This window comes from Neopelma chrysocephalum, unplaced genomic scaffold (genome assembly GCF_003984885.1).
Source record: "Neopelma chrysocephalum unplaced genomic scaffold, ASM398488v2 Primary Assembly neopelma1_23b, whole genome shotgun sequence".
Classification (NCBI taxonomy): domain Eukaryota; kingdom Metazoa; phylum Chordata; class Aves; order Passeriformes; family Pipridae; genus Neopelma; species Neopelma chrysocephalum.
Window position 1 is genome coordinate 737,581 of NW_020897692.1, and position 12,698 is coordinate 750,278.

At 34.9% G+C, this 12,698-nt stretch overlaps 1 protein-coding gene across 2 annotated transcripts in view; it reads left to right on the forward strand.

Annotated features, from left to right (window-relative positions):
* The window catches only part of ASCC3 (activating signal cointegrator 1 complex subunit 3), a 267,886-nt gene that overhangs the window by 228,282 nt on the left and 26,906 nt on the right, over positions 1-12,698 (forward strand). The window lies entirely within an intron of this gene.

Sequence of the window (12,698 nt, forward strand, 5' to 3'; positions counted from 1 at the left end):
CTCATGATCCTTGAGGTCATAACCTGAAATAACATCATTTCATACTGTTAGTCTAGTGACTGTTTAATAGACAAGTGCAATGCAAGGCCAAAGACACAGTGTACAATGCACTGTGTTGGTATTACATTCTCACCATAAAAGAATCGGAGTTTACTCTGTTTTCCTTTTTAAGTACTTAAGTAGTTATATCTACAGAATCTCCTTTTTCAAAATGCTGTAACTCTACTTGTACACACATACTTGAAAACAAGAAGTGCCTGAATATTATCCAGGAAAATTTATTTTTGCCCACTTGTGATTATAGTCTCTGTTACATTATATACATTATACAAGTGGCACAAATTCTGTAATATTCTGACTTCCAAGTGTTAACTTCAAAATTTAGAGTCCCATCTTGCAGTATTTATGTATATAATTTTTATATTCATTATTGTTTTGACATACTGCCAAAAACTCTCTTAGGAGAAATACAAGAAGAAAAGTTAAAATAGTGCTGTTCAACAGTTTGCAACTCAACAAAACCTGATCAGCATTTTATGACACTGGGAAAACCACTTTTCTAGTACAGAGACTTTTCTTTCTGATAAATTTAAAATTACTTGCTGCAAACATTCAGAGTTACAGCTCAGAAATAAAGGCCACAGTAATATTTTATAGTGGAAAGTGTTAGACAGCCTAAATAGGAGAATTGCTATCACTGACCCTGCAGTATCAGTAGTTCTCTTGTCAGAAAACATTGCAATTATATTAAATGAAATTCAGTGTATTCATCTGAATTCAAAATGATAATCATCCACAACTCCTCTATGTCCTGTATGTAAAATAACTGAAATTTTAGGAAGAAATGTCCACATGTGAACAGAAGTTAAATAATACAATGTTGAGTATTCAAGATGAGAGCTTTACTCCAGCTGTCATTAAAATCTCTTCTCTCTAGAGAAAAATTTCTCCAAAATGTCAGGATTTTTTTTTTCTGATAAAATTGGGCAGGGAAAGTTTGAGAACAGCATTAGCAGAGATGGCATTTTGTAACACCGCCTAAGCTAGTGAGCAGTATATGGAAGAGGAATGATGGAAGCAGAACCTAGTGTTCCATGTCATAAGTCCTCATGTATTTGAACTCTTTGCATTCAGGAAGCGCAAAAGTAAATGGCAAATATTTCTGTGGTAGGTGAAACCTAGGACCCTACTATTAGGCAGAGATTGTAAAATTTTAAATTCATTAAGCTTGCTTTAATTCTTTCTAATTTTTTCCCTGGAAATATAGTCTTTGAAGCTGTCCATTTACAATCTTAAGAGGAATGGGACTAAAAATAAAATTGCTTAGGGGTCAAAATGTGCCACATGTCAATTTAAAAGATGACAAGGATATATGAATGCTGGATGCCATTAGAGCTGGCAGTGTTTGCTTACTTTTTATGGGGATGTTGATTTTCATAATTACCAGTGGAACTACTATTCTGTCTTGTTGAAGGTGTAAATTGAAAGGATTTTTTTCAGTCTGATGTAGTGTTGAAAAGAGTTGCCATTTAAACGGTTATTGCCAAGGATTTTTTTTTCCCCTAAACACTGTGAATTAATGAGTTTTATAATTACAACAGTTGCTTCACACCTCTATTGTTAACCAATGACATTACATCTGCCTCACTCCACTATTGCCCTCCTCCTTCTTATTGAAGCATTTAGCAGTTTTGGCAATAGGGAATTACATGGCATGGGGTAAGTAGTCTAATTAGGTATAAGTGAAAATCCTGAGGGAAAAGGATGTTTAAAAAGTAATTTGAAGAATCTCTTAATGATGCTGGAACTGAAAGCTGTAGCTCTAGTACAAAAAGGTCTGTTATCATTACAAAACATAATTATAATTGTGATTATTTTTCTGATCGTTCAGTTTTAAAGTTTTGAATTTTGGACTGTGTTTTTTAAAAATAACCTATGGAGCATTTCTCATGCAGTTGCAGGATTTTGTAAATGCAACACTTATTATTTGCTGGCATTTTTCATAATCTTGCAAACCTTTAGACATTTACAAGTTGTCTGATGTATATAAGGAAGGCAGAAGTGAACAATTTTAACAAAGAAAATCATGATTTTTTAGGTTTGAAATGGGATAATGACCAAATATATATGGAACTTGAAAAGGAGCAAAAATTTGTTTAAAACGAAACGAGGAAAAAAGCAAGATTGCATTAAAGAATTCAGAAATTTAGGATTGTGTTAAGGGGTTGAAATCTGAGTTTGATTAAGGGGTTTCGAGTTCCAGATTGATAATTTTCCATGCTAATGGAAGTGTTCAAAATTCAGGATTGTTCACCAGTGAATTGTCAAGGAATCTTTACAACTCACTTGAAAAAGTAGTTTTGAGTCATCCTGTTTCTACTGTTGGTGGATCTCTCAAAAAAGTCACTCAATAGCAAGATTTGTTTCCACTTAGTAAAGACTACTCGTTGTCTTCTGTGGTGTCTGTTCTTTTCTCTGTCTTTATTTTATCTTTTCATTTGATCATCTGCCAGCATTTTGCAAGATCAAATAAATTTTTTTCCAGTATGCTGAACAGGTTGAGGTATTCACAAAATGAACAGGAACATGGCACATAAGAACAGCCCCACAGTCATGTTGGAAGTATACAGTAATAAGTGATTCAAATAGGTGGGTTACAATCCCCTCACGCTTTCCCTGCTCCTCTTGGAGCAGATTCAGTTACTTTTGTCACTGACTTGTGCTAGTGGACATGTATTTTTTTCTGAGAGAAAATGTTTGATGATTTTCCATAGAGCTTTCTTTAAAACTTTTCTAACCATGCTCAGACAGTAGCAATCCAAATGAGCTTAATCACTGTTGAGTTATGGTGCTTCTTGCATTAAGTATTATTGATGAGAAAGTGTTCATGAATTATTACTGACAGGCTGGATTTCCCTGAGGTACCTAAAGACTGTTTTCTTTTATTCTGAAAGTTAGGTACAGAGATCTAGGTAAAAAACAAAAAGAGATACTTTGGGGTGATTCTTGTCTTTTTCTGCACATATGTTTTTAAAATCAAATAGAGATTACTTGTATCTTGACAAAAAAAAGTCTGTCTTGCTGATTGATCAGGATTGTGATGGCTAGATCCGCTAGTTTCATGATTTTTGGTGACTTGTTACTATACTTACCTTGTTATCTGGTTAATATTTCTATTTACAGAGCAAATAATTTGTCATGCCTGTCCCTACCAGACAGTAAAGGAGAGAACATTATTACCATCTTTCATCCCTTGTTTTATCTGCATGTTGTCCCTTATTTCTGGTTTTTTTAATTCTGCCTACAAAAGAAAACTAGTTAGTTTTCATGTGTCTACTGCTGTCTTTCATGTAAACTGGTAAGAGATAGGTTTCTTTTGTTAAAAGCTTTCAGGGAGCTTAGAGACAGAACAACATGGTATTTGTTTTCTAGTGGGGCATACATGTCTGTCTTTCTGTGATGCAAACATGGACTTGAAAGTTTTTTATCCACATACCTCTTCCCTATATTTCTTTCTGAAAATTGATATGGTCACACTGGCTTGTATTAAACTAAGTAATTTGGAACTCAGCAGAAAATCTGTCATTGCTGGAGTCACAGATTTGGAAGGTATAAGGAGGTAGGTTCATAAAACAGGCACTCTCCATCCCAGATAATAGATAACAAAAAAGTAAAGTTATTAATGCCTTATCTGTTTTTCTTTGCCCATTAGGTATTTATACAATGAGATTCTAGATAACTCTACTAACCTGTGGCTTTATTTTCTGTTCATCATCATTGGCACTAAGCAGGGAAATATGCGAGTCTTTGTGAATATTTACGCTCTCAGTCTAAAATAATTTTGTTTCCATATCATGATTTTATTGCTGGTTTGGTCTCCCATTAAGGGGCCACAAAGGTTTCTGACTCAGTGATAAACCATCTTTTCAACAGGTCTCCATTTAGGCACCAGGGAAGGGCAAATTAATAAGTTACAAAATTACTGTTCAGGAAGAAGCAAATCTGGTTTTTGTAACATTTTCCTGCAAGCCACAGCAAAAAACATTGCTTTTAGGGTATTTTAAGATATTATATAAAACTGGGTTTCTGTTCTATAGTAACTGCAGAAAAAAATCAGATTGTTCTTCCTAAGTCAGTAATTTTCTACTCTAAAATTACGTTGGTGTTTAATTTCGAAGAAAATAAAGGTGCTACTATGAGTTTCTTCAAGGCATAAAAGCACAGCAAGACTATATTCATTACGTTACTCTTTTTGAATATGACATTTCAGTGTCAAGAATAGAAATACTTTATAATGTAAAATTTAAATCAGATGAAAATCAATTACGTTACATGCTAACCTTTAAAGAACTTCCATACTTGATTTCACATCTATCGTACTCTCTCAACAATATGAACATGACTGCTGTGGACACTCTGCAAATAGAAAGAGGCCTCAGCCATTATGCATATTTTAGTGACCCCTTGTAATAGAAGAAAACTGTTACCTCTTACCATTAAATCTTTTCTTTACAATAAATCCATACCAAGGACTGTTCAATGCATAAATATCATCCTAAACATAGGCATTCCCGGGATCATTTACTTAATTTTTATGCATTCTATATTCTCTGGATTTTAATATTTTAAAACATTTGTGCTTCAGTTCCCACTTGAAACATCTAGATGGTATCACAGTGTGTTTAATATAATAGTTTAAATTTGAAAATAGTGTTTGGGTTCATGAAAATAAAACAAAATGTTATAGTGGATTTTAATAGCATCCAAATTTGATATTCAAAAATATCTTGTACTTAGCAGAAAAAGTACTTATATGAATACTCACACACTCAATTAGTCTTGATTTTTCTCTAGTCCCAGTAGATGGAGCAGTTTTTAATGTTGCTGTAGTAATTGGATATACTAATTTTTTCTAACATCGTGACACAGCTGTTTCCTATTTTTCTTTTTCCATAAGAAAACTTTTAGTTTGATTTTTAGTTTGAAAGCATCATATGCTGCCTGCCTTTCCAGAAAAGCACAGTCCATTGGTAAATCAGGGTAACAATGCCCACCACTGACAGCTAACTGAACATGGCATAAGTCTTCCATTTTTATAGCATCAATAAGAAAGAATTACAGTCAAAACCAGAAAATATAAAACTTTCCCATGTCCAATATGCATGACTTTCTAACCTCCGATTAACAGATCTCCTTTTTTTCTTGTCCGGTCTTCTTACTCAATTTTTGTCATTATGTGCCAGTTTAAAAAAAAAAAAAACTGAATCGATATTCAGGAAAGTTAAAACCCATTTTAAGGTTGTAGTTAAAGATTTTTGACATACATTTCCCATGAGGAAGGCCATAAAACAAGAACCGTTATCTTGGATATAATAAAGGTATTTGTTTAGGGTTTTTTATTTGTTTTGATTGCTGTGTCTCGTCCAAGGGAAAAACTTCCGAAAGTGTATATAGCTGTGGTAGTGGAAGGCAGTAGCCTCAGGCTATGTGCCCATTTCAAACAGCTGCCTTAGTAACTGTTTCTGTCAGAAAATGAGGAAATAAATTCCTTTGACAGGAGCTATATGTGCAGTTATAGCAACAAAAGACCCATGTATACCAATGTATACATGAAACTATTTTGATGAGCCAGGAGCTATTACAGTTGTATGTGCTAGGGTAGACAGAAGTACTGTCCTGGTATTGTACTTAAAAGCATGAATGTTGGCTGCCATCTGTGGCAAATCAGTGTTTGTCCTTGGTACATACAGTAGAAGCAAGTTCGTTGATAGCAAGCTTGGTTTAGCTGACTGCTCAAACCTGAGGCAATTCAACCACGGAACGTTTGTTTGTTTGTTTGTTTGTTTTAGCACAAACACCTTTTACTTATCAGTTGGCAGTTAGAATTGTAGCCTTCATCATGCAAGATTTTGAATTATGCATAATTGTGTACATGCAGCCGTATTTTGCAGAGTATTCATATGAAAATGAAATGACTTTCTTTTTAGCAGTCTTGTCACATGCCTTAATTTTCAAAAATAAAATATATTTGTTGAAATAATGTTTGCGTTTGTTGAAACAAAACTGCAGTTACCTTTATTAAGGTAAAGCTGAACATTTTATAATTTGCAATACTGCTTTGGTAAATGGCTGTGTTCTCATGCCCCAAGTACTCCAGAAGGCAGTCTTATAAGTTCAGTGTGCCCTTAGCAAGTCAGTTCAAGTTCTGCCTTACTTTCTTCCTCTCAATTTGTAAATAAAGCATGATAAGCAAATTTAGGCCTTCTGCGGCCTGCAGTTCTTTTGTCTTCACTGACTTCTAGGGAATGCCTTTGCTTTTGGTATAATTATACATTTGTACAATAAATTATAACAGTTAAAAATCATATAGCTGATGAATTTGTTTTCACAGAATAGAGCGACACCGACAGGGCCATACAGACTGCTGTTTAAAGGCACAAAATGTTTTTGTCTGTCGGCAGAGAAGTTATTGCTTATAAAACTGTTAAGAGGGAAGATGACATATTGTTGCTTCTTTTTTGATTGGAACAAAAACTTCAGGATAAGGTTTGGTTTGACTGAAAACATTACATCATACAAGATTGGTATCCAGCATATATTGTTCCTTTAGCATAGTACTTTAAAAAAAAAGGACATAAGAGGATTACTGATCAGTCCTTAATGAAGTATCTGACACTTGTACTTTCCTATTTACATTTAGATTCTTTCTTTGTCTCATTTTCTTTTTTTTTTCCTTATGGGACCTGTCTAGCTTCAGAAATTGAATTTTATTTTAAATGTTGATGTTATGTATTACCAGAGATGAAATTTTAAGAAATCTGCCTCTTCTATTATTTGCCTAATATTTACAAGATGTTTATTTAACAATTACTTAGGTTTGCTACCTGTAATGTTAGAAGAAATTGCAGAAGGATTTTTGCTACTAAAAGGCCTAAACTTTTCCTAGCATTTTGAAATTGGAAATTTGGTGTACCATGGGAAGTTTGCTTTTAGAGAACAAACAGTTGCAGATATTAAGCCTCTGCGGCTTGATAAATGTGATCCAGGCATCAATAAAAATATTAGAATTGATGTATCAGAAAACAGTCAAATTATGCACTTTTTAAAGTATTTTTGCCTGCGGTAATGCTCAAATACATCTTTCCTTAATTTTTAGTAGCTCATTGTCCTATTTCCCAGGGAAGAGTCAAATCAGACATCACCAGTTTGATTGGGTTGCCCACATGCCAGCTTCCACTGCCTTCCATTTCTGTCTTCCAGTGGAAAAGACTAGCAAGCCAGCAGAGGTTATTCAAACTACTAATTTTAAGAAAGAGAAACTATCTCAAGTCTATACCTCTCACATTATAGGGTGAGAAAATAGCTAAAATTCATCTCACAACAGGCCTCTTAAATGTTTCTTCTAGCAAGGGGAAGGCATGTCACCATGTTCTCTTATAATGTGTGTCCATGCATGTCTCTTGACAAAATACTTTTTGGGTACAACTGATGCATACAGTATTAAAAAAATTTATCTTAAGCATATTAAATCATCGAATGCACAGTATTTTGTAGGTTAAGGAGAAGAATTTCTAGTATTTTATCATTTGCTCAAGGTAATAAGCAATGGTAAACAATATGAGGTATAGATAATAGATAATTTTTTCCTTTGTATATAATTGTCTTAATATTTACTATATGTAGTCATATAAGATGCTAATTTTTAATGCTTTAGCTATAAGAATGCATGTTTGCTTTCTCTTGATTCACACAGAACAGATGGATGCTTGACTGCCTGCTAATCCACAGCTGGAATGGTTTCAGCGGTTTCCACGTTGCTGGGTTAGAGTGGCTTTTCTAGTGGACTGAGAGGGCAGCAAGAGAGGGATATCATTATTCATCAGTATCCCAGTGGGATCGCTGCCAGCAGAGATTAATTTTTTCTGTTATGCTTGTAAAACAAGCTCAGGTGGAGTCTCTAATCCTCAGGGCACGGGTGGCAGATCAAGGAAGATGCTACAAAGCTAGTTAATTTTCAGATTCTAGGGGAAACAGAAGCTCTGTTAGATGTATAAATACATGATTGCAAATTTAAGTAGCTCAAATCCAAATGGGATCTTCCTAGACATCTGGTCCTGAAAATCTCAGTTTTCTTTGTCTTTTAAAAGAAGTTCTTAAAACTTTACACCAGAGGCAAAATTTCTGCAAGTCTCTTAATCATCAGTTGTCTTTCCGTTTTTGTTTTTCTTTTAATACAGCTCTTACAGTTAACTTTAGATTAATGCCTTTGTTTACAGGTCAGAAAGACCTGGTATAAGTCTGTGTAGGAACACTGAGTTTACAATATTCTCAAAAATTTGTGTGCAGTGAACATCACCAAGAAAAATTATCACTTGCCATCCAAAAAGGATTAGATCTGCGCTAGGAATATATGGTATATCCCATTCCAGTAACAGCATGTTCTGTTAAGGTCAAGTGTGGTACAAGGGTATTTTTGCCATGTAATTCTTTGTATCAGACCTGTGGTCATTCATGACAGAAATGTTGATAGAACTTCCTCAAATCAAGCACCCTAAAATGCTCACAGATTTTCTATTTGTTTAATACACTTCAAAATATTTTTTTTACTGACTTTTTTCCTTCCTCAGTGATTACCCTTCTTTCTCACCTTGTAAAAACCAGTGTTTTCCATCTCTGTATTTCCTTGTAGCTCGTAAGTTCTTCAAAACATTTGGTCAGACTTTCAAGCAATGTTAATCCACATAGCTACACTGAAATGAGTGGAGATGTGCCAGTTTTTATCAGCAGGGAACTACCCTTATTGAAATTTACTTGCAGCAGCTGTCATTTCCTCTTAGACTTGTGTTTTTTTATTATAATATTAAACTATTTTCATTTAAAAGTGATCAGAGTTAGACCAGTAGCACTGGCTTGCTGAAAAGACATTGTTCATGTAGGCACCTTCCAAGTTTCCCATATATTTCTGCCAGTTCATATTGTTCTTCTGTTTTTCTGGCCTTGAGCCTCTCTTGAACAGAGGCTGCTACTCATTTCACCACATGTTGACAGGTATTCACGCTTGTGAACTTTTTATTCCCTTTTGTCTCTGGTCACATAGTAGTCTAGATCTGGAATTTAATCCAGTACAAAAATGCAGCAGTGTGCATTTGCGGCTCCCCACTAGGGGAGCTACCACAGGTCAGCAGATTTGAAATCCGGTTTTCAACACACAGAGCTTTTACAGCTTGCCATTAACATACACAGTATATATGGGCCCCATTTCACATAAAAAATTAGTAGCACTCCTGTCTCCATGCAGAGTAGCATTAACTTAATGCAGAGATCCGTTAACTTCTTCCCTGGGTCTGGGCTCTGCACTGGAAGATCCCAATGGAGGATCAAAGCCAAAGATGGAAAATGACTGATCGCTTTCCCAGGAAAGCTCTGTGCCAGGATTTGCTATTACAATTTTTATTGCTATCATCATCTCAATCAGTAGTTGGGCCAGCTAATTCAGCCAAGCTCAGTTTCAAAATGTGGACAGACGTCCAAATGGAACTGAAGTAGATTTCTCATGACAATCAGACTTTTGAATGTATACTCAGAGACGTTTTCCCAGTTTTGTGTTAGCACGTTACTGAGTTCAAGCACTGAAAACCTTTTCTGTATTAGTGCAATATAATCAGTTTCAGTACAGCCAGAACCAGTCAGTTTTAAATCTTTCCTATAATATGACTTGAGATTACAGCGAAAGTAAGTTGTGGGTCACTGGCCCATCTGGGTTTTAAGATTAAAAATAAATGGGGTGATGATCACACATGCAGAATGTGCTGGTTCAAAGCATTCTCATGAGAAGTAATCAGAAAAGTCGGGCCTATTGGAGAGGCAAAAACTCAAATATACCATTTACAGCAATAAAATGGAACAATTCTCTCCCATTACAATAATTCACTTTATAAATGAAATTTATAACATTCCATTTATATTTCTTTGCTGTGGTCAAAGTAACTTATTCTAGGTGAATAACTTAGCAACCTGAGAGGGAACTAAAGCCATATCTATGAAAGTTGTACAGGCTTAATACTATGAAAGTAACTGTACATTCAGGGGAAAATGTATTTTTAGAACAGGTTTTATTAGGACTGGCCAAAAAAAGTAGCGCTCAATTATGGTTATGATCATAACCTTTATGAAATATGGATTGTGAGAGTTAGGACTTAAAAACATTAATTCATTCTTTGTTTTAATGTTTTAGTAAAGTATGCAACTTAAAAAATAAATTATTCTGAAACAGAATGGTTCTCTAAATATATTATTTAACATTTGGTAAAATAATTGCAACAATTATATTATCTATTCAGTATCTTCCCCGACACTGAAACTCAGCTTCTCTAATATGCTTAGGAAACTAGAAAAGACAGGGAAAATCAACTTTCAAGTTAGTATAAAACTCCTAAGAACTTGTTTCCCATGTCAAATTATTGTTATTTTATATAATCCTCCCGCTCCTGTGTGCCAGCATGCTTGTGTATTCTTTTATCACCTCCATGCTGAAGCACAAGTCTGTAATTTAACTTTGTACTTCAGAAGTTCCCAGATCTGCCAGGTCACTCTCTGCTACTGGTAGCTAATATTGCTGACCTTCTATTGCTCTGTGCTCAGTGGCAAAGGTCTTTTAGACTCCTGACCTCTGGTCATCAGGAATGTCATCAGTAGTTTGTAGTTTGGATGTTTTAAGTAAGAAGTGAACTTGTGAAATCTAAACCCTTCAGGGGATTTTTAAGTGATCACTCAACTGTTTCATGGCCCTGGGTTGTACTTTTTATAATTTCTGTAATTGTAAAATTTGTGGTGTTTATCATATGCAGCTATGTAAAAGCAAAAATCAAAGACTTGTCTGTTTAAAGTGAAAAGTCTGAGAATACAATTAGTATATGATTTCTCTGATCACTAGTGTGATACCTTTATAAGAATTGTAAGAACTTTTATGTTTCTATAATCTATGCCCATTGCGGAAATGTGCCTATTTTAAATCCTGAAAGATAGTTACAAACTAATGTTTAAAACATAATAGATCTGCATAATTGCATGTTGGTGGGTTTTACAACTTTCTCTCTTCAACCTCTCATGCTCAACTGGAAATTTCCAATGTCTGCTCTCGTGAGTCTTAAATCTGGAGATAGTTGGATTAACTTTACTATTTGAAGTCTGTATTTCTTTTTTTTTTTTTTGACACATATCTTTTATCTCTAAAAGTGCATTTAACACTAATTAGATAATAAAAAAAGTTACTATTTGTTTCAAAAAGATACTGAGTAGGTCTTTTTCCTTGGACAGTGTTCTCAATCCTTCGCATATCTGTTTTCTTCCTGTCATTTTTCCAAAAGTAGAGAGTGGAGAATAGTCTGATGGAGTACTAGAGAAGTGACAAGATCATTTTCCTATTACCCAAGCTGGAGTGGAATGTTAGGGCAGACAGTCCTCAGTGAGGGTATGCCCTTTTCCACAGCCAGGGACAGCTGCTGCCTAGGGGCTGTGGCTTTGACTCCTCTGGGCCTCAGCGGCTGGCACAGGGCTCTGTTTTCTGCCTTTCCTCCCTGGCAGCCACCAACCCTGGAAAAGAAGGGATGGGAAGGCTCCCATTGGAAAGGAGCTGCCCTGCAGGATTGGCTCCAATATACTGGGTGCCATTTGATGGCACTGCCACATATGCATGCAGTTGACAAGGAGAGATATACAGTATGTGAAGATTAGGAGCCTATTTATAAATACGGTGTCTGTGTTGAATTACAGTATCATGTAGTAAATATATTTTCATCTTGCTTGAAAAATTTTGTTGTCTTCTTTTGCATCATGTTACCCCATCTTTAAGATCTCTACAAAACTTCAGCCTGCTCTGTGGTTTACCAGAGCCTGCCAGGCAACCCTGGAAATCTGAAATGCTACTTCTGCAAAGTTTCTCTTAAAAGTATATTTTTACATGGGTAAAATAGAGTGAGCTGGTAGAAATGACAGGGGTTTTTGCCTTTTAGTCTATAACATGAATCTTGAAAACGTGCATCATGCTTGTTCAAATGTGCATCAAACTTATAACTAGTAACATATGTTTATAACTGTCTTTTAACAGGAATATTGTCCTAGACCTTTTATGGCTAAGATTAAAAAAACACCCAAATGCTTTAAACTCTGGAAGTTGGAATTGTGTCCTATAAAACTGAGACCAAAACACATACATTTATAGGCTACCAATAAATAGGAGTTTATAATGGAATCACTAACAAAGTTAAACTTTTCAGAGCAGTAATTCTAGCAAGTACTTCTCCAATTCCATTTTTCAATCTATTTTACTTTTTGATATGAGCTAAAAAACAAGTTTTAATTCAATTTGGGCTTCTTTTCTTCTTCCTCCTCTTTTTAAAGCACGTATTTCCTCACATTTATTTGTTTTCTGAATATAAATGTAAGTTTGATTATGTCCTAGCTGCCTGTCAGAATAAATCTGTGTCAATTTAACGTCTTTGCTTATAAGTCAAACTCACATTTGAAAATGTAATGATAAAATATAGTATAAATATGTTGGTTAAGTTAAATAATTTTCATAGCATGTGTCATTCCTGTGTCAGATAATATGGTCTTGTGCTCCTGAGAGGAGCATGAGCAAAGGAAGATTAACTTGGGAACTTAAGAAATTTTTTTATTTTCCTCGTGGTGCAGGTAGC